The 22047-nt window shown below is 42.7% G+C and overlaps 2 pseudogenes; both read right to left on the bottom strand.

Annotated features, from left to right (window-relative positions):
• Positions 1-2539: 2539 nt before the first annotated feature.
• On the bottom strand, positions 2540-3537 carry LOC114410806 (annotated as a pseudogene).
• A 1274-nt stretch (positions 3538-4811) lies between these two features.
• On the bottom strand, positions 4812-6719 carry LOC114408186 (annotated as a pseudogene).
• Positions 6720-22047: the final 15328 nt, after the last annotated feature.

Raw genomic sequence — 22047 nt, 5'->3', positions numbered from 1 at the left:
AAGATGCACATGCTCCAGTTCCTGTACCCACTGCTGAGGTTTCCTTAGTGGGGCAGACACTTCACACCTTCCTTGCTTGGCCGACACATCTGATCAAGTCTTTATCACACCAGGTACTTATTGTCCTTACTATATGTTTCTTCTTTTTAAATTAATTCATTAAGCGTGCCTTAAATTTGGCTATTTAAATTTGTTTCATGAACAGGTAGTTGTGTCTCCGCCAAAACCACCTCCGAAGCCCGATCCGGATGTCGATGATCCGCTTTATCTGATGACATTGACCATCCCAGAGCTTTTCTTGAGGCCTTATTAGGTTAGATGGGATCCCACCGTGTTCGGGGTCGTTAATCCAGATTTCCCCCTGTACATAAAGCACGAAGACCTCTCCAAAATCGCACACGGTGGTCAATGTCTCAGCATATCAGTGTTTCAGTTGTGGATTCTGTAAGTCTTTATATAAAAACCTTTTATTTACCTAAGTTATGGCTTTCAATTCATAAATATCTAACTTTGACTTAACATAAACAGGCATCTCACTGAAACATGTATGCGAGCGGGGAATTCTGATATCTATGGATTCCTCGAGCCTCAGTCCATTCAGAGGTCTGGGCAATCGCAGTTTGAATCTGAAAGTTACATAAAGAGTTGGATGCAGAGTTCACAACGCGATGTGTATCTTGGAGCCTACCTAAATGGGTAAGTCATAAAATAACAAAATTTAATTAATGTTTACTAATGTACTAACCCATTTCAGGTTCCACTGCAGCGGACATTGGCAGATGGTGGTCATCCTGCCCAAGGAACACTTAGTTGTCTGGTTTTGTTCATTGCATAACAGGCCAGACAACTACCTTAAGGGGATTATTAATAGGTTAGTGTTCTTTTCAATACATTTGCATTGTAATACCTCAACGTACAATACCAGTTTTTAATTGTTACTCATATGGAACAGTGCTATCAAGGGTCTTGATGATGCTCCACAACCTAAATCAAAGGCTCCTGCTAGGTGGATTGTCGTCAAGGTACGCCATTTACATAAAACTTCCACTTATATATATTTCTTTATGTGTCTGTACACTAGTTGTTTAATTAATATCCAAATTTCATTATGTATTTAGTGTAATAGACAAAAAGGAACTACTGAGTGCGGCTACTATGTCATGCACTGGATGTCCACCATCATTTTAGGAAGTTTTAGAAATAATTGGGAAGCGGTAAGTTTATTTCAAAGAAAATCGATTTATTTATAATTTGTATTACATTATTAACTTAATATGATTTATTTAATCATGCAATATTTTAACGACCCTAGACCATTGGAGCCTGAGAGATTAAAAGCATTGCGGATTCAGTGGGCACAATTTTATCTCCGAGTTAGAGATCAGGCCTAGGATTTAGGGACATTTTTTTAACATTTTTGACATTTTTTACATTTTCTATGTAACACGAACATTGAATTCATTTGTTGATTGTTCTTTATAATATATAAATCAATTATTTGATGTTTATTATCATTAAAACTGCTTGAAAGCAGAATAAAATGTTTATTTGCTGTGAATTGGGCCTCCTGAAATTGCATTTGACAGGTACAATTTTGGGTTTACTGTAAAAACAGAAAGTATATATCAAAAAAAAATTTGAAAACAACATCGGTTATTAACAAAAACCGATGTTAATATCATAACCAACATCGGTTATAATAGAAAACCGATGTTAACGTTTGTATATTAACATCGATTTTTTGTGTATAACCAATGTCAGCGTTTGTATTTTAACATCGATTATCTGTGGATAACCAATGTCAACTATTGTACATTAACATCGGTTAATTATAAATAACCGATGTGAATATTTGAATAATAACATCGGTTATTTATAATTAACCAATGTTATACACAAAGAACTACACCAAATAAGTGTAAGCATCATCAATGTTGACATCGGTTTTCTAGAAAAACGGATGTTAAGGGCATACATTAACATCGGTTATTCTAAAAAACCGATGTTAAACTAACATATTAATATCGGTTTTACTGGAAAACCGATGTCAACATTCATCATGCGTACACTTTTTTTGCTGTTGTTCATTGTTTTTAACATCGGTTATTTAGAGAACTGATGTTGTCATATGTATGTTAACATCGGTTCTCCAAAATCGATGTTAACATTCATACATTCAACATCGTCACTTTCAACATCGGTTTTAGAACCGATGTAGAATGTTCTAAATAACCGATGTTGAAAGTGTATTTTCTAATAGTGCTTGAATTCTTGACTCTCATATTTATCCCTATACTAAACTTCACAGTTGAATTGGTTACGTTTGTGAGATACAAGTTAGTACACTTTTGTTTTTGGAATGTCTGAGTTGCTTCTTTTTTTCAGTTTTCACCTACAACTAAGGATGGGTTGAGCTGGGAGCGGAAAAGAAAACAATTAAACAGCTTTTCTGAATTTGCTTTTATATTTAAGCTACCCTTCATGGATGCTTAATAATTAACTATAGGGTTTGATGCTTCAGCTCAAATGCTCAAGAACATCACTTATCTGTCATTAAAGGATGATTATCATCTGAGACAACAAATTCACTAACCCCACTTCCCACCTCAATTGAGCTGCAGCCAGGAGCCCTTGACTGTTTTATCTGATTCTTAACAACTATCTTCTTATTCCACATGCCTTTATTGGCATAAATATTAGACATAGCAACACTGTCAACCACATAGCCAGGGTCCAGCTTGAGTAGCTTTTGCCTCACTTCCGCAGCTAGCTCTAATTCACCACGGACACTACAAGCCCCCAGCAAGGTTCGCCAGACAACTGCATTTGGCGGCACTGGCATCTCCATAATGAAGTCATAGGAATCTCTCAAATGCCCACCCACCTCTGCATAAGAGATCCACCATGCAGCCAAAGTGAGCCTCTCTAGGTTCTATACCATAAACTTCACTCATACTTCTGAAATGCAACTTCCCTTCCTCAACCATCCCTGCATGGCTGCAGGCCATTAAAACTCCGATGAAAGTTACATCATTTGGGGTCAAGACACAATCATCCTTGTCCCTCATTTCTGAGAAAAGTTGAAGAGCCTCGCGTGCTTGCCCATGTACTGCATGCCCCACAATCATGGAAATCCATGTTGTGACATCCTTGTTTCACATGCCATCAAACACCTTCCTTGCTGTCACAACATCCCCACATTTAGTCGAACACTTGGTGTACATCACGAAGGTTACCGCGTTGCGCATACGTTTTCAAAAGAGTTATCTGGAGTTGAACTATGGTTTGGTACCCAAATTTTATGATGAGGGCATGAAGTTGTTTTCCTTGGGTGGAGGAGTGTTTGTGGTTGCAAGCTTTTAGGGCATACAACAAAGAATAGCTGTCAATAAGGTTAAGAGTGGGTCTTTTTCGTAAGAAGAATCTGAAGAGAAGAAGCACCTTGGTGTGTATGTTGCATTCAAGGTGCTTCTTAAGGGTTTGGTTGGCTTTTGGTGGTTTGAGGCTAATGGGAGTCTCGGCTTTCTGATGCCACATTGAGATGTTGCCATGAACCAACTTGTTCACACTGCTTCAAAGCAAAGTGTGGAACCATTTCAAGTGTCTCATGAATGTCCCACGTTTTGTTCTGCCATGTTATGTGTATAATTGACACTCTTTAGAACATCTCTTGGGTAATGTTACGGACAAATGAAGCCAACATGCTACGATCAGCCACCACCCCTTATTTTGATGTCTTTCTTATTGAATATTGCTCAAGCGTAAGAAAAATAAAATTATTATTTATAATCTATAACCATCTACAAAAAGAATAAGAATATGTTGGTGTATATATTTTTATACTCATTTTGTTCCTATAATTATATTCATAAAATTATTATTTTATTTTTATAATTACCTTCACAGGTCTGAAATTGCTCACTTTCTTTTATTATCTGTTTTTTTATAATAAAAAAATATGAAAAGACTTAGGCAGGCATGAAGTGCCTATTTTTCCTAGTTAAAACTATACCAACTCATAAAAAAGGATTAAATTTACTTTTTCATTTTTAATATGAACAAATAGTGATTTTTAACTTTCAAATACTACTATATCATGCGACCCAAATCATCAAAGTGTTTTTGCATAGAAAGAACTGTACATTAACACCAATATTTTCCCCTTAAAGTTAAACATTCATTTATCTTTTTTTTTAAGCACTCATTTACCACCACGCAGGCTATACCACTGTCAATGAGACACAAAGTTTTACTAAAAAAAACAACAAAAACTACAAGAAGGAGATGAAAGTTGTGTTCGCAGTACAGTTTACCACTTCTCTTTTTCATTTTTCAGACAATGTTAAGTTGGCAAAACTAAGTCTCTGGGAGGATCGATGAATTTATTTTCTGAGATATTTTAGCATTCATTTGTACAATGTTGCATACTTTGAAGTAAAATAAAAATAATTAAGAATGTAGAAAACTGGTGTTGTCCTCGAATTGGAACTCTTTCATTCATAAATCGTTCACCATAAAAAAAGTCACTAAGTTGGTTATTTTTTATAAAATAAACCAGAACGAATTTGCAGTAAGATCAGTACATCAGTAACTCTAGTAAAAAAATGTCAGTTCTCCTCTGTCATGGCTACTCTTTTGACGAGAAGAATACCATAGAAATCCAATGTTAACACACCTTTCTCGTTTTACAAACCATCGAGGTGGAAAGCAAGTCTCCTTCATGTCACAATGCCTTTCTCAATGGTTTTGGAGTAATGCTAACTAAGACCATGATCAAAATAGATCCATTCATGCCCCACTAAATGCTAAAATACCAAATAAGCACAACTTGTGCAAATGAATAATAACTTGGTGAAGATCAGTTAAGCAATCGTCTGTAATGTACTAGACACCAGTGGCATTCATGAGTTCAGTAACTGAAGATCAGTTATTAAAATCCTTTGTGAATATATCTTGCTGTCAAGGAGCCTGAAACCCGCATCACCCTCTGCATTCAGGAAAATGAATGCCATATTCCATTAAATACTCAGAACACATAAGAGCTGATTTCAAATATCCATTCTCTCGATAGCCTCTAGATAGTACACGATATATAAAAGTATTTTGTATAACACCCATCTTCACCATGTCCGCATGCAGCATCATTACATCAATCATATGCTTGGACTGAAAATGTGCTGCAACATGGTAACATAAAGAAGCATGTCTGGTTTGAAACCATTCCATTTCATTTCCGCAAAAAACTTAGTGGCCTTAAAGATCTACCCATCTTCACATAATCCTTGAATTAAGATGGCATACATCATACTGTTTGGAGAACAAAACCTGCTATCCATTTTATCTCTAGGGTAACCAGCTCCAGTTTTCTCCAAGAACATTTTGATTGCATCATTTGTCCTTCCATCTTTCAAAAGGCCATCAATTACACAACTAACTGTGAACATATTGGGAGATAGTCCTGCATCCAGCATCTCCTTATGCAACCTGAAAGCCTCTTTGGTGTTCCCAACCTTGCAGTGCCCATCAATCAAAGCTGTGTAAGTTACCACATCAGGCACAATACCCTTGATTACCATTTCCGTGTACAAGCCCATTGCAGCTCTTACATTACCTTTGTTGCAAAACCCATCAATCAATGTGGAAAACGTGATAACATTAGGTTCAATTTTCCTCAGTCATTTGAGAACACACCTCAATAGCCTTCTCCATGTCACCTATTTTACAGCACCCATCAATCACCACATTGAATCACAGAATTGGCAAGAACCTCAACTTCATCCATTTTCTCCATCAAACCCATAGCTTCTTCCAATCTGAATATGTCACACAGACCCTTGATGAGTATATTGTATGTGACAACATCTGGGAAGATTCCACACCTTTCCATCTCCAATCGCAACCACATCGCTTCGAGCAAGTCCCCCGCCTTGCAATACCCATGAATCAAAGAATTATAAGCATGACCATTAGGAACAACATCAAACTTGGCCATATATGCAAAATAGTTTCACGCAGCCTTCAAATCCCCCATTTTGCGTAAAACATCTATCAAAGTAGCAAAAGTGACAACATCAGGGTACAAGCCAGGCTTTAGCATATCACAATACAAATAAAAAAACTCGTTTCACATCACCCATCATGCTATACCCATCCATGAGGGTCTTATAAGTGTACAAATTGGGTGTCACCACCCCAGATTCCCTCATTCGTCCAAACACGCCCTCCGCTTCTCCCATTTGACCCTCGTTGCAAAACACACACCAATCAAAATAGTATAAATCACAACATTGGGTTCAATCCCTCTCTCAAGCATTTCATCGAATACCTTTTGTGCATTGCTAAAATCACCCTGGGCACAACAACAATTCATCAAAATGCCGTAGGTGATGACGGTGGGGGAAAACCTGCGCGACATCATGTCCACGTACACCTCCCACAGGGAATCGAACATCTGGGTCTTGACAAGACCATGAAGAAGCGCGTTGCAAGGTTGTAACGTGGGCATAAAAGAATGGTTTTTGAACGCCCGGAGGGCTTCTTCGACGAGACCTGGTTGGCAGAAAGCGAGTATGAGAACGCCGAATGCTTGGGACGTGAGGTTGGCGCGGTTGAGAGATTGGAAAATTGAGGAACAGTGTGCAGGGCTTGCGCGTGTTTTGGAGGTGATGTTTGGTGAGGAACGTGGCTTCGGTGAAGGTGTTGGAGGACATGAGGATGTGGATGATGGCAGTTGTGTCAGAGGTTGATGTGGAGAATAATAACGAGGAAGGGTGTGTGAGAGCAATGTTGATTATGGGGATGCCTTTTCGACGAACAAGGTTCAACATTGCACGCATGAATCGCTGGTGCTGACGTGAAGAACTTACAAATGCATACTCTTTGAGTATCTATTCACACATCAACTTGTTATGTGACGACAACTTTCTTGTTGCTTCAGAAGAAGAAGAGGTCTCTGTCCGAGGATTTGTATCATAAAAATGTGGAGTAAATGATAAATTTATGGGTAAATATCCAATTTGATCAGTTTTCTTCCTTAACTCAAATAACAAAGTCTCCCTACATTACTGGATCCATTTGTTATATATAAAAAAAATTTGCTTCTTGATGTTGCAGACATGGAGGGGCTAAAATGTCATATGGAAAACTAATAGATTTAGTCCCACCATGAGAAAGTAACATGAAGCCATTAGATTTAGTAATTTTTAAATGAACGGTTGGGATTTTTTTTTCTTTTATTCTTTTATCCTTTTCTTATTCTCATTTTTTCTTTCTTTTTCCATAATGCTTTCCTTCTTCCTCCCTGTTGCTCTCCCCTTACAGATTCACTCCTTCAACATCAGCAAATTCGATATCATCTTCAGAGTAACTTGAATCACGAAAAATGAAATTTCGATATGAATCATTCTCCTTGACTCATTCATGAATGCCTAAACAAAAGCAAATTTGGAGAACTCATGATTTTATCTTTTGCCCTTAGGCACATAGTTCTCTCTTCTCACTCCACAAATCTGAAATAAAAAACCTCAACATTGTGCATATTTTCAGATATAGAAAAAGAAAACAAAAATGAGTCCAAATTCGGAATCGCGAACTCAACACAATGCGTGTTGGTGAAAGTTCATCGTTATTACTTGAAACAAGAAGGGAACCTTGTCGTTGCATTCTCATTGACGTGTTCTCCCACTCTTGTGCGATAATTGAAGGAGACGAATTGGGGTTGCGTTGTGGTGGAAGGGATGGTTAATTTGGAGCGGTAGTTCTTGTTGGATTTAAGATTGTTGTTATTGTTGTTGTGATTTTGATTTCTTTTTTGGGGCAGGAGAACTAGTCGTTGTTAGACCCTAATTTCGTTTGGGGACTATCATTCGCAACCATTTTGATTCTCGCTAGCCAAATTGAGTTGTTCAACACTAGTTTCCGCGCAAGATGAAATATTATTCGATGTTTTAGTAAAGAATGCGGAAAATACCCAAAAGGGAGGGCAAAAAGGTCATTTTGAAGCTTTTTTTGACCCCTGGCTCGCCTGGCCCCCAAGTAGCTTAGGGGTGTAGTAACCAGCTTGCCTAGGTGAGCAAGGTTACTTCAGGTTGAAGCAACAGCTCGCCTGGGTGAGCCACAGATAAACCAAGTCCCCTCATTTCCTATAAATAAGCATGAGGGGGGCTAAAGAAAGGGTTTAACTTTCAAACATTGGAAGGATTTAGTGAAATTTGAAGAGAAGAAGAAAAAAGAAGAGAAAAACGAGGCCGAGGCGCTACCAAATCGTGATCGTAATCGACTTCTACATTGTTCATCGTTCGGTGTTCTTCGTTCGTTGTCCGATTAGTATTTATTTTAATGTTTTGAATTCGATCTATGCACCCTTAGGGGTCCTTTTTGTTGCTTTGCACATCTCCATCTCATTCTTCTACCATCAGTAATCTCTTTTCTTCTTGTAAAGTGAGTTTCGACTGATCATTTACATCACAAATCATCTTTTAATGAGATTGAAAGTTAATAAGTGAAACCAAGATAAAATCAATACGTAATTGGGTTTTTGTCCATAAAAGTTGCTTGAATCCGTTCAAGGTCCAATGCCTTAACAGTCTCTTTTGTTTTTATTGGTTAAAATGAACCTTTCAAAAGTTTAAAATCAACTCAATGCACAACTTTTCTTACTTTTAAGGAACTACATAGATCTGAGTTCCTCATCGCACTTGAGGATACGTAGGAGCAAGGGCAACACCCTTCTCGACCCCAAAAAGAGAAAAAAAACATAAAAGGGAAAATAAAACAAATATTGAAGTCATGATTTTGCACACTCGATTAAAGGCTATCATCCCTTGTGACGGACGCGTGGGGTGCTAATACCTTCCCTGCATGATCCGCACCCATCCCCGGCAGCGGTCCAGGCGAAATTCTGCCCCGGTGTGCACAATAACTGGGTAATGGCCTCCTCGTCGAACCCGTTAGCCCTATTCCTCCTCTGATTGAACTCGCACTCCTGACCTTCCTCCAACACTAGCGGGTCACCTAGGAACTGGCTGAGGGCATCTGCGTCGAAGGGAATCCACTAACCCCTCACCCATGACCGCATGTCCCGCACTCCCTCTTATGTGGGCCAAGCATTAGCATAAAACTCTAGGACTATATTTGGGTCAAACTTAGCCATGGGAGTGACGAGCGACGTCCAACGTCAGCGAGCTATCTCTTCTTGAAAATCCGTGCACTCATCATCCCAGAGCTGGACGCGTCTCTCTCGGTGGAACGACCATCCTTTGATGGCCTCGAAGCGCTGCTGGTGCTCGGCGCTCCTGAAACGGTGGCTATCAAACTCGGGGGCGGCACTGGTCCCTTCAACCGCGGCGTCCCTCCTAGATCTCTTCGTGGAAAGCTTTTTTGGAGCCATTTCCTACGAGGACAAACATTTGGAAAGTTAGTTTACAAGGAAATGCTATTTTAAAGCAAAAACGGCATGCTAATCTTTTCGATTTAGAACAAACTTGTGCACACATTTCCTTAAAGAAGAACATTTATGAACGTGCATACGCACAAAATATCTTGCTATTTATATCAATATACAAGAACATTCAAAACATTCTAGCTACCACACATACTCTTTTGAAAAGAATTCATATATGCATGCTTAAGGTATTGTGCCAAAATTTACACATGTCCATATTCAAAGCATTTTGCTACCAAAAATTACGTATGCACATTAGAAGTATTTTATTAGCATAAAAAAATTTTGTTGTTTCATTCACATTTATTTATATATATATGCACATTGGTGAGCCAATCTCATGTCATACACACACTTGCATTTATTTGAAAAGGAATTTTCATGTCATCTATCTACACTTGAAAGGCAATTCCCCATCATATATATTCATTTTGGGAAGCATTCTCGTGCCACATTCAACATGTGTACATTTTTTTTTGAAAGGCTCCTTATGCTACCTACTCACAAATATACATATTTTGAAAGGCATTTTTACGCTACCAATCCAACATATACAAATTTTTGAAAGGCATTATTTGCTATATATTCACACACTTTGCAAGGCATTTCCATGCTATACATACTCACATACTTTGCAAGGCATTTACATGCTATACATATTCACATATATCCATACCATTAAAAGGTATTTTCCATGCTACCTAGATGCAAGGTATTCCTCATGAGGCAGCCAACCCAAATTCTAGTCAAAAACCTCTCAAACATGTCCTAATATTCATGCATCTCTTACATTCAAAACAAAAAGCTTAGATTCCTAGGTGTAAGTCATGCTTCCGGCACTTTAGTCTAGCTTCTACAAAACTGCCCACACACTCACAATGACAGCCACATGTGCACAATTTGTTTCACAAGCTAAGTTCCACAAAATCATGCACAAATGCCATTGAGGCATTTCACCGAACACTTGGTGGGCGCATGTTTAAGCATGAAAATCAAGGGAATGGGGACAATGTGGCATGCCCTATTATCTCAGAAAGCACCATAGGCCTAGGGCCATCCCCTACAACCCCTCAATTCATCAAAAACAAGCAACAATCCAAAGATAAATCCCGCACGTTTTTGAGCAAACACATGCAATTTAGAGCACCAAAATACATCAATGGAAAGCTAGAGAGCCCAAGAATGAGGTACTTACTTGTTGGAGATGAATAATAGAGCAAAACGGAATCAAAAACGCGAAAAATGGTGACCTAAGGGCTGCAAAATCCGTGAGTCCCGTGAGCTCTTGCTTCCTTGAATGAGGGGGGAGAGTTTTTGGTGCAGAAACCTTCCTCCTCCCCCTTTTTAACCCATTTCGTGCAGGGGTTGCTCACCCAGGCGAGCTTAGCTCGCCCAGGCGAGCTAACCTGCATTTTTTTTGGGGAGGAAATAAGTAAGGCTTCAATGGGTCGGCGTTCGCTTACTCGAACCCACTCAGGGTATATTAGGCACCCAATATTTACTTTAAAGACATAACAGTAATAATTACTGGGAATTTAAAGGATACCGGGGTGCCTTGTAGCGGTGCTTTCCATTTGCCCAGAGCTGGGCAAGGGACAACGATCCATCGGTCGTGACCCTAGCTTCTACTTGCGTCCGTCCCTAAGTACCTGAAAGTAGGAAACGACATTGCGCGGCAAACTGTGGCCGCGCTACCGTTTTACCTTGATTAATTTCTGCCTTTAGCTTCGTTTCGACATCTGACCGCTGCCTAAGACGATTCTGCCCCTGTTATCACAAAATATGCATGCGTATGCGTATGCATGAGTGTTTTCGAATGCAATAATCTTCTTAGTGAAAGCTAGTTAGGTTCAGTTTTAATTAAGCGTTTGAGGCACCCCATGAACTGAGCGAAAAGGCTCAGGTTATCACAAACTGCACATGGTTTAAAACCAAAGTAAGGACTGAAGCCTCAAACCCATGTTCTCTTCTTTTAAAGAACTGTGACGAGAAAATTACAGCGGACAGGAATCCCTGGGGGAAACCAAGAATAACACACAAAAATAAAATAACATGCAGTGATTTCCTCAATTGCCCCAGATCTTAAGCATAGTATCGCTTGACAACATCGGAGTTCACGGGTGAGGGTAGCTCCTCGCCATCCATGTTGGTGAGCACCAGAGCCCCTCCAGAAAAAGCCCTTTTCACAACGAAAGACCCTTCGTAGTTCGGGGCCTACTTCCCTCAATTATCTTTAACAGCGTGGGATATCTTTTTCAGCACAAGGTCCCCCTCGTTGAACTTGCGCGGGCGCACCTTCTTGTCGAACGCGTTCTTTATCCTTTGTTGATACAGGCGCCCATGGCTCATGGCCGTCAAACGCTTACCTTCAATAAGGTTGAGTTGGTCGTAGCGTGTTTGAGCCCACTCTAATTCTTCTAGGCCCGATTTCGCTAGTATCCTCTAGGAAGGGACCTCTACCTCAAATGGGAGTACCGCTTCCATCCCATAAACCAAGGAGTACGGCGTTGCCCCAGTAGAAGTTCGTACCGAGGTTCGATATCCATGCAGGGCAAAAGGCAACATCTCATGCCAATCTTTGTATGACACCATCATCTTCTAAATAATCTTCTTAATATTTTTATTTGTAGCCTCCACAGCTCCGTTCATCTTCGGCCGGTAGGGGGTGGAGTTATGATGCTGGATTTTGAAATCCTCGCACATTTCTTGCATCATTTTGTTATTCAGATTGGTGCCATTGTCAGTAATGATTTTCCTAGGGAGTCCGTATCGACAAATCAGTTCCCTCTTTAAGAATCTGACCACCACACTCCTCGTGACATTGGTATAGGAAGCCGCTTCGACCCATTTGGTGAAATAATCTATCGCCACGAGAATGAAGCGATGACCGTTCGAAGCCTTGGGTTCGATGGCCCCTATGACATCTATCCCCCACATGGAAAAAGGGCCAAGGGGCGGACATGACGTTCAGAGGATGTGGCGGAACATTGACATTGTCTGCATACGCTTGACATTTATGGCATTTCCTTACATGGGCGCAACAATCGCTTTCCATAGTGAGCCAGTAATAACCTGCTCTAAGGATCTTCCTGGCCATAGCATGCCCATTGGCATATGTCCCAAATGAACCCCCATGGACTTCCTCAATCATGTAATTCGCCTCTTTGGCATCTACGCATCGCAGGAGGGTCATGTCATGGTTTCGTTTGTACAGGACGGTACCACTCACAAAGAAACCAGTAGCCAATCTCCTTAACGTTCTTTTGTCATTGTTGGAAATCCCTGGTGGATATTCTTTGTTCTCGACATACTATTTGATGTCGAAATACCACGATTTCCCATCTCGCTCTTCCTCTATCGCACAACAATGTGTCGGCTTGCCTCGGGATCTGAATTCAATGTACGGCAGATCCCCGTGTGGGGCAAGTTGAAACATGGATGCCAAGGTGGCCAATGCATTGACCATTTGGTTCTCTTCCCGAGGTATGTGGTGGAAAGAAATGTCGTCAAAGAATTCGGCTAACTTCAAGATATAAGTTTGATAGAGTATCAACTTTTGATCCCTAGTTTCCCATTCTTCTCTCAACTGGCGTATTACCAAAGCTAAGTCTCCATACACTTTGAGTAGCTTTACGTCAAAATCAATGGCCGCTTGAATCCCAAGGGCGCATGCTTCATATTCGGCCATATTGTTGGTACAATCAAAACCTAGCCTGGCCGTGAAAGGAATACATCGATCATCTGGGGATACAAGGACTACCCCTACTCCATGGCCCAAAGCATTAGATGCCCCATCGAAACAAACAATCCATTTGTCTATATCCTCGTGCGTCTGCTTCTCTTCGAATAGGGCCATGATGTCTTCATCCAGGAACTCAGGGTGCATCGGCCGATAATCTTGGAGGGGTTGTTGGGCCAAATAATCTGTCAAGGCACTTCCCTTTGTCGCCTTTTGGGTGAAAAACACAATATCGAATTTAGATAGTAGTACCTGCCACCTAGCGATTCGTCCCGTGAGGGTTGGTTTCTCAAAGACGTATTTCACAAGATCCATTTTGGAAATAAGCTAAGTGGTATGACTGAGCATATACTGCCTAAGACGATGTGACGCCCATACCAAGGCGCAGCACGTCCTTTCCAACATCGAATAATTCATCTCACAGGTGGTAAACTTCTTGCTTAAATAGTAAATGGCTTGTTCCTTCTTCCCAGAGTCATCGTGCTGACCCAGCACGCACCCCATAGACTCGTCTAATACAGTCATGTACAGGAAAAGAGGTCTTCCTGTTACAGGTGGCATGAGCACCGGGGGATTCGCGAGGCTCTGTTTGATTTTTTCAAAGGCCTCTTGGCAGTCGCTATTCCACAGGACCGCCTGGTTTTTACGCAATAGTTTGAAGATGGGCTCGCAGGTAGGGGTGAGTTGCAAGATAAATCTCGCGATGTAATTCAACCTGCCCAGGAAACCTCGAACCTGCTTCTCCGTGCGTGGCTCTGGCATCTCAAGAATGGCCTTCACTTTCTCGGGATCTATCTCTATCCCTTTCTGGCTCACGATAAAACCCAACAACTTTCCCGACTTTACCCCGAAGGTGCACTTGGCGGGGTTTAGTTTCAGTTGGTATTTCTGTAGCCTTCCAAACAGCTTACGCAGATTGACGAGGTGTTCGTCCTCGGTCCGAGATTTTGGCAATCATGTCATCTACATAGACTTCTATCTCTTTATGCATCATGTCGTGGAATAAAGCTACCATGGCGCATTGATATGTTGCCCCAGCATTTTTTAGCCCGAAGGCCATCACTTTGTAGCAGAACGTCCCCCATAGGGTGACGAAAGTGGTCTTCTCCACATCTTCCAGTGCCATTTTTATCTGGTTATACCCTGAGAAACCATACATAAATGAGAAAAGGGGAAACTTGGCCGTATTATCTACTAGTATATCAATGTGTGGTAAGGGAAAATTGTCTTTAGGATTGGCTCAGTTTAAATCCCGATAGTCTATGCACATTTGCACTTTGCCATCCTTTTTTGGGACCGGGACAATGTTGGCTACCCACTCCGGGTATCGAGCCACAGCCAAGAATCCCGCATCGAAATGCTTTCTCACTTCTTCTTTAATTTTTAAAGACATTTCGGGTCTCATCCTTCATAGTTTTTGCTTAACCGGGGAAGACCCAGGATTCAATGGCAACTTATGCTGCACAATGTCGAGGTCTAGACCTGGCATGTCTTGGTACGACCATGCGAAGATGTCTTGATATTCTTCAAGAAGGGTTACCAAACCTTGGCGGATATGTGAGGTCATACCGGTTCCTACTTTCACTTCTTTCTTTCCCTCTCCGGTCTCTAAGTCTATCAGTTCGATTTCCTCTTGGTGAGGCTTCATTTCGCGTTCTTCCTGAGCGATCAATCTCTCCAACTCTGGTGAAAGGACGTCCTCTTCCTCTTCTTCGTTTATTGTTTGACTTACTTCTCGGTCAAAATCGATTATCAAACCCTCATTGTTAGGATCCTCAAAGGATCGATCCTCACATCTATACCATTCAAGACAAAAAACAAAAACATGCAAAATGATATGAGAAAAGGTGAAATCGCAAGAACAGATGAAACAAGATCTCTTTGTTATTTAATAAGTTAGGTTTCACAAAACAAAAGAGAAAGGAGTCTATAGCCTCCAATTACATTGAATCAGCGGTATAGACTTCCGACTGGCTCGTCATGTGCCAATTCCCCACTTGGAAATTGGGATGGCACGGTCGCACGAAACTTGGCGGATCTTGTGGAGCCTCCTCTCCTATTTCCGCCACCTCTTCCTCGAACATTATCCCGACACTTGTGAAACACTGGCTAACATGACCGGGCCATGCCCTATCTGCCCGGAGTCTTGATGCTGCATTCCTTCTTCCAGGTTTCTCGGGTTCATACCCTAACCCATATTTGTACGGGTTACCCCTAATGTCAACCACATCGGCATCCCCGTGGCTGTCCTTGCCCAGACCCATTCCGGGCTCATAACCATGCTTGAGCATTACCCGCGTCGCCATCAGGGCCGCATTAGAGAGACAAGGTAGCAATGGACTTGTTTCCACAGAGGCACAACTTACCACCTTGAAGGATTAGAAGTTGTTTCCAACGATTCCTCTGCTGCCTCTACATGTGGTGCTGAGGAGGGGCAGCTTACCAACATATCCTCTTCGCCCGACACTATCACCAAGAGTCCTCCAACCGCGAATTTCAATTTTTGGTGAAGCGTCGAAGGGACCACTCCTAGCGCGTGAATCCATGGCCTCCCCAAAAGGTAGTTGTAGGCGGGATTTATGTCCATCACTTAGAAAACCACATTGCAAGTGTGAGGGCCTATCTGAATAGGGATGTCAATTTCCCCCATCACCTCCCGCCGACTACCGTCGAAAGCTCGTACTACCATTGAACTCGGTTTTAGACGTGACGCATTAAAAGGAAGTTTCTCCAAGGTGGTCTTTGGCATCACATTTAAACTTGAACCATTGTCGATGAGTATTTTAGCGACGACATGGTCCATGCATCTGACAGACACATGTAGAGCTTTGTTGTGCCCTCTCCCCTCAATTGGAATCTCTTCTTCCGCGAATGCGATATAGTTATTAGTAGTTATGTGATTAACAATGCCTTCAAAACCCTCGACTGAGATGTCGTGTGCTACGTGGGCTTCGTTGAGGACCTTTATCAATAGTGCACGATGAGGCTCGAAGTTTATGAGCAGTTCGAGCAAAGAGATCCTTGCTGGAGTTTTATTCAGTTGCTCAACTACTTTAAACTCACTTTGTTGGATGAGATGAAGGAACTCATGAGCCTCTTCCAAGGTCACCGCCTTTCCTTGGAGACCTTCCTTCTTTTCAGCTTCCTTTACTACCGGGGGATCCACTTCTTTTGAGGGGGTGGCTGCGCCCGCGGGCTCTTGGGTCATGGGCGCTTTCCCCTTGGAGGACAATTCCGCCAAGTGAGGGGGAGCGAACACCCGACCACTGCGGGTTACGCCACTAAGGTCGATAATGTTGGTCACCTTGGCTGACAAGGAGTCAACCTCAGTTGCAGCCCCTTCTCCAAAAGCAGGAGAGGTATATTTCCATGGGACGGCCTTATTGCTTTGATAGGAAAATGGCGTCGGCTTGGGCACTGTCGGGGGGTACTCGGACCTGGGGCTGGTCCTATTCCTAGTGAAGCATATTACTAGGGCTTTGGGGGTTGGGGGAGCCTTCCTTTCTGCCGACTGCATGCAAATCTGCGATTCTTCCCTACCCCTCTCGGACACTTCGAGCTGCCCCCAGTCCATGAGCCGTTGAAGCAGCTCTTCCACTGTAGAGTAGGTTTCCATGTCGTGTGATTCCCCGAGATGAAACAGACATTCGTCGCTTTTGTCTTCGCCACGAGAGACCATGCATGCTGCCTGCAGCGACTGGTAGATGAATCTTCTAGACGTAGCCACATCTTCTAGTCTCTTTAACCCTAATGACCTATCCTTTTCGATGGCGTTTACACTAGCTCCTCCATGAATGGCTAGTGGATTGGTCTTAACGTTGGGGCCTCTTCTTGAAATGATAGCCAGCCGGCATTTATTAGGTGTTGCACCTTATACTTGAATGGCAGACAAGAATCAATGTTGTGTCTGGGGGCTCCACTATGGTATGCGCACGTGGCATTTGAGTTGTATCACTTGGGGTATGGTGACTGGAAGACCTTCCCGGGTATGGCCACCACCAAATGGTTTTCCAATAATGAGGGCCATAACTCGGAATACGCCATGGGAATAGGAGAGAACTCGTCTCTCGGGGGGCGTCATGTATTGTTATAGCTCGCGCTAGGAGTCGTATTATTGGCTGGCCGGGGTGTGGCTGGAGCCACATGTTGTGCAGGCGCTTTTTCTGTTGTGGCAGACCCTTCTACTTGAGTTGGGGGGGGAACTTCCGGCTCGGATCGAGAAGTTCGGGTGGTTGTGTTGGTACGAGTTTTGAGCATTTTGGGGCGTTTTCACGCACGTTGGGGCGGTGGTGACCGCATGGGTATCCCCTTCCTTTTTCCGTGTGCCTACCACTGGGGCTCTTCTATTGTTGTTGGGGCCAGCGTTGGAGGCATATTCAAACTTGCCTTTCCTCAGTCCGGACTCGATTCTTTCTCCGGCGAAGACGATGTCTGCAAAGTTGGCTGGCATATATCCTATCAGCTTCTCATAGTAGAACGTAGGCAACGTATCTACCATGATCGTGATCATTTCCCTCTCAATCATGGGTGGGATGACTTGGGCTGCTAGGTCTCTCCACCTTTGACCATATTCCTTGATGGACTCATGTTCCCGTTTGCTCATGCTCTGAAGTTGGTTCCAATCGGGAGCCATATCCATGTTGTATTGGTACTGCCTAATGAAAACAGTTGCCAAGTCTTTCCATGATCGGACCTGAGAGGCTTCCAGATTTGTGTACCACGCCACTGTTGCTCCGGCTAAGCTGTCTTGAAAGAAGTGCATTAACAGCTTTTCGTCCGTGGAATATGCCCCCATCCTTCGACAATACATCCGAAGATGACTCTTTGGACACGTCGTCCCTTTGTATTTATCAAAATCCGGTACTTTAAACTTGGGAGGAATGATGATGTTAGGTACCAGACACAGATCAGCTAAATCCGAGAAAGGATAGTTGCCGAGGCCTTCCACCACTCTCAACCTCTCTTCAAGCAGATCGATTTTTCTCTTGTCTTTTGAAAAGGGAACGAGTTCCTTAACGGGTGTGGATGGAGACGGGGCATGGCGGATTATGTTTGGTTAGGGCAACTCATGGGGGGCTGATTCCTTGAGGGGAAGTAGTGGGCCTAGATGGGCATCTCTTTCATCATCTTCCTGCAGAGGATAGTCGGCATGAGGAGGGAGATGCCCGTCGAAGGTAGGGGCTTGGCTTAAATCGTCTGGAGCGGTACGGGGAGTGAAGTCTGGAGGCAAACCATAAGGGTAGGCTTGAGGACTATAACTCCGATTGAAACCCATCGCGTTTATGTCTCGGCCCAAGTTTATTGCGGGCTGTAGCACCGGTTCCGCTTCCCTAGCTGTGTTGGAAGCGGCCGCCGTAGCATTGTCTTCTATTGATTTTTGAATTTTTAGCATGGCTTCCGTGATAGAAGCCATCTGATCTTTTAAGGCCGACATGTTGACCTTCATTTGTTCTTGCACTCCCTCTTCATTATCCATCTTACTTTTGGATCGGGTGTTATAGGGGTGCCTTTGCGCTTTTTTAGTTATGGTGAGTTCCCTAAAGAAACAAACAGTGGTGAGCATGCCACCAAATCATGAATATGCTAATGAATGATCATAGTACTTGGATCCACCTCAAGGCCTTTTTAGACAACATGATGAGTTTCAGAACTTCTCTTTTTATAAAAAAAGGAACAAAAGCTTTCATCTAGCCAAGATTTTACAATAGTGTTACAACAGAACCTAACGGTTTCTAATTATATGGGCCATTAAATCTATCATGTGTTGACAGTAATTGATTAGCCCGTGAATTTCCTCTGGGGCTGAACACACTTCGGCCATGGCCCTTGCTTTGGCTAGTAGTCGCGGGAGGTCTTGACTTCCATTTAAGGTCAAGGCGAACCTATCCATCCTCATGGTTGCTTCTTGATGCAATGCATCAATCACCCTCCCTCTTGCTTCCTTCTCGGTGTATGCTTGTGCGAATTCCTCTACTAGCTTTTGTTCATGGGTCAAAGACTGGTTTAACTATTCTTTGTATTGTCCTATTATAGCTAGCATGCTTTGCTCCGTGGCTTCTAAGTGTTGGGCCAAACTCCTCTTGGATCTTGAGCAGGCAGCTAACTCCTCCTTTAAGACCATGCCATGTACTCGTGACTGGTCTCTTTCCTCTCTCTAGAGCTTAAGCTTGCTGTTGCTGCCCCACAGAGCCCCTCGGAACTTGTTCCGGCCGTGCTCTTCCCTACGAGCCCTCTTGGTCTCTTGTTCCAAGGCTTTGGTGGTAGCTATATTTGTATCTCTTAGTTCAGCATTCTCCTTTCGGATTTTAAGAGCTGCTGATTTGAACCTTTCTTTGACTGTTTGGGCTTGCTCGAGTTCCACCCTAAGGGCCTGCACCTCTTAGTCTTCTTCTGGTGCCTCAACTTCCTCCCTTCTAGCGGTTCTCAAACTTGGGAGCCAATCCAAACCTTGCACGTGGGCTTTCAACCACCTTCGGTAGCCATCGATGGGCCCATTGTTACTGCCCCTCAGTTCTTTGTCCTTCTTTTGCACCACCTCCCATGCCTTGCAGACCTCCTGAAGTGTCTCCCCGTTGGCTTTATTGAAACCTTGTGAAATGATAGGCACGAGCTCTTCCTCTAGCGGTGCCCCTCTCATAGGGTAGCCAAGTTTCCTTATAGCAAGAACGGGATTGTAACTGATGCAACCCCTTGTCCCTATCAAGGGAACGTTTGGAAATCCTCTGCACGAAATAAGAACCCCGGTTCTTCCTTCTTTCCATTGAGGGAACCAGTTGACAGACGCTCCTTCTTTGTTTGCTAAGAGTTGGTCCCAATTTGCCCCTCCTTTCTCTGTGCATGAACGGTGGCTTTCTAGCGGGCAAGCATGTCTCACCTCTTGGCGAAAGAGGTGCGAAACCAACCATACATAAAGAGCTGGAGTATAGCAAACAACCCTCGTACTGCTCTTCTCACATCTTCGGTCGTAGGTGTCATATAAGTCGGCTAACATAGCGACAACCAGGCTTTCCTTGTGGTCATGATAGGCGAGAAAAGCGTCGATCGCTGCTAGATCCACCAACCTATCCATATTTGGAAAGAGGGCTCCTCCGAAGATCAACAGTGCAAGAACGTCTATGAACGGGACCCATTCGTCTCTAGCTGCCAAGGTTCTTGCTTTTGCCTCCAAACATTTTCTCGGTATTCCAACCACCCCATTTCTGACTTGCTTTCCATGGTCTAATTCCTGTGCTGAGATTTGGACTACCTTTGAAATTCTAGCTAATGAGGGATAGAACCCTGAGAAGAGGTATGGTCTCCTCCCCCTAGAGGAAATCCTAGGATCTCTTCAAATTCTTCCACCATGGGTGACAGCTGGAAGTCCCCAAAGGTAAAGCATCTCAACGGCTGATCATAATACTGGGCGAGGGAGGCAATGGCCTCTATGGAGACTTCTACCATGGCTAGGTCCCAGATTTTACCGTAAGCTTTGCGAAAGGCTTGGCGCTGGAGCTGACCCATCAACTGCCCTAACTCTTTAAGGCTGGTGACATCTAGGCCCATAATCTTGACTTGATAGAATCTTTTTCCGATTTGATTTGTCTCCATCATTTACCTAAAAAGGGGTGAATCAAGGCTCTGATATGAATGATGCCATGCACATGCATGAAACAAATAGAAGAAAAAAAAACAAGTGGTAAAAAGATCCATCTTTATAATACTACGCTCTAGGCATTGCGGCGCCCCAACGTATGCATTAAAAAGTGACGCGTTACTCTAAAGAGACAAGATACAGCAAAAACTATAATTTATGTGCTATTCGCAAAAGAATGCATGAGAACAAATGGTACGGAGCGTGCTAGCTCCATGCCCCTATTTGGGAACCTAAAGGATAATATCTAGGGGTCTCTAATAACTACTCCCAACGATCCATATCTCACATGGTTGTTTTCTAGAGGTATCATCACTCAAGATAATAATATTGCGGCGGTATGGAATACCAGCGACAACACATTATAAAGAGATAAAGATCTAGACGAGGTTTCACTATTATCAAGCAAGTCGGAGACCTAGCATGACCATAGTTTCACCTCCACTCCTTAGATTTCCATGGACCCGGGTATAGGGCCCATTTTTACTCAAACCCGTGGGTGCTTCAAATGCAGTGTAAAAATATGGAAAAGACAACATTTATTATTTTTACACAGTTCAAGAAAAAACGCACACACAAAGTTTCATAATTCCATACTTTCCTAAAATAGGCCTATCTCACAAAAACAATCCTCAGTGGAGTCGCCAACTGTCGCAACCTACCCTATTGCAAGCGAGCGAGGCGAGGCTCACGGGTGCGTCTTCCAAAGGAGGAAAATGCGCGAAGTCGCCACCAACGTTTATTGAATGGAAAACGTTAGAAAAACCAAAGGAAACTGGTCATGAAGAATATTCCAGATTCGGGAGTTATCTTTACGTTTGAGGAAGGTTTTAGCACCTCTCACGTTTGTCCCAAAGGACAACAGCCTTAGATTAGAATTGTGTGAAATTATGTATCTAAACTTTTATTTCCTTTTTTATTTTTGAGGTCGACAAAAGAGGGGCTCTTGCTCCTACGTACCCTCCATCGAAGAGGAAATCAGACCTACATAGTTCTTTCAAAAGGGGCGAATCAAGTGATTCTTTTTACTTGGAAGGTGGTCATTTAAGGCGTTGGACCTTAAAATGATCCATTTTTATTTGGTGAGAAAAGCTGAGGCGTTGGACCTTAAAACATTTTTTTTAGTGATTTTTTGCGGACAAAGCTCGATTTTGTGAGTTGATTTTAGCCTTAGTTTCACTTTAGTTATTAGTGAATTCAATTAAGAAAGAAGAATCCCCAAGAGAAACATCTGAT

The sequence above is a fragment of the Glycine soja genome, chromosome 4 (genome assembly GCF_004193775.1).
Source record: "Glycine soja cultivar W05 chromosome 4, ASM419377v2, whole genome shotgun sequence".
Taxonomy (NCBI): Eukaryota; Viridiplantae; Streptophyta; class Magnoliopsida; order Fabales; family Fabaceae; genus Glycine; species Glycine soja.
The sequence above is the reverse complement of the archived record's forward strand: the minus strand, read 5'-3'. Positions and strand labels throughout refer to the sequence as shown.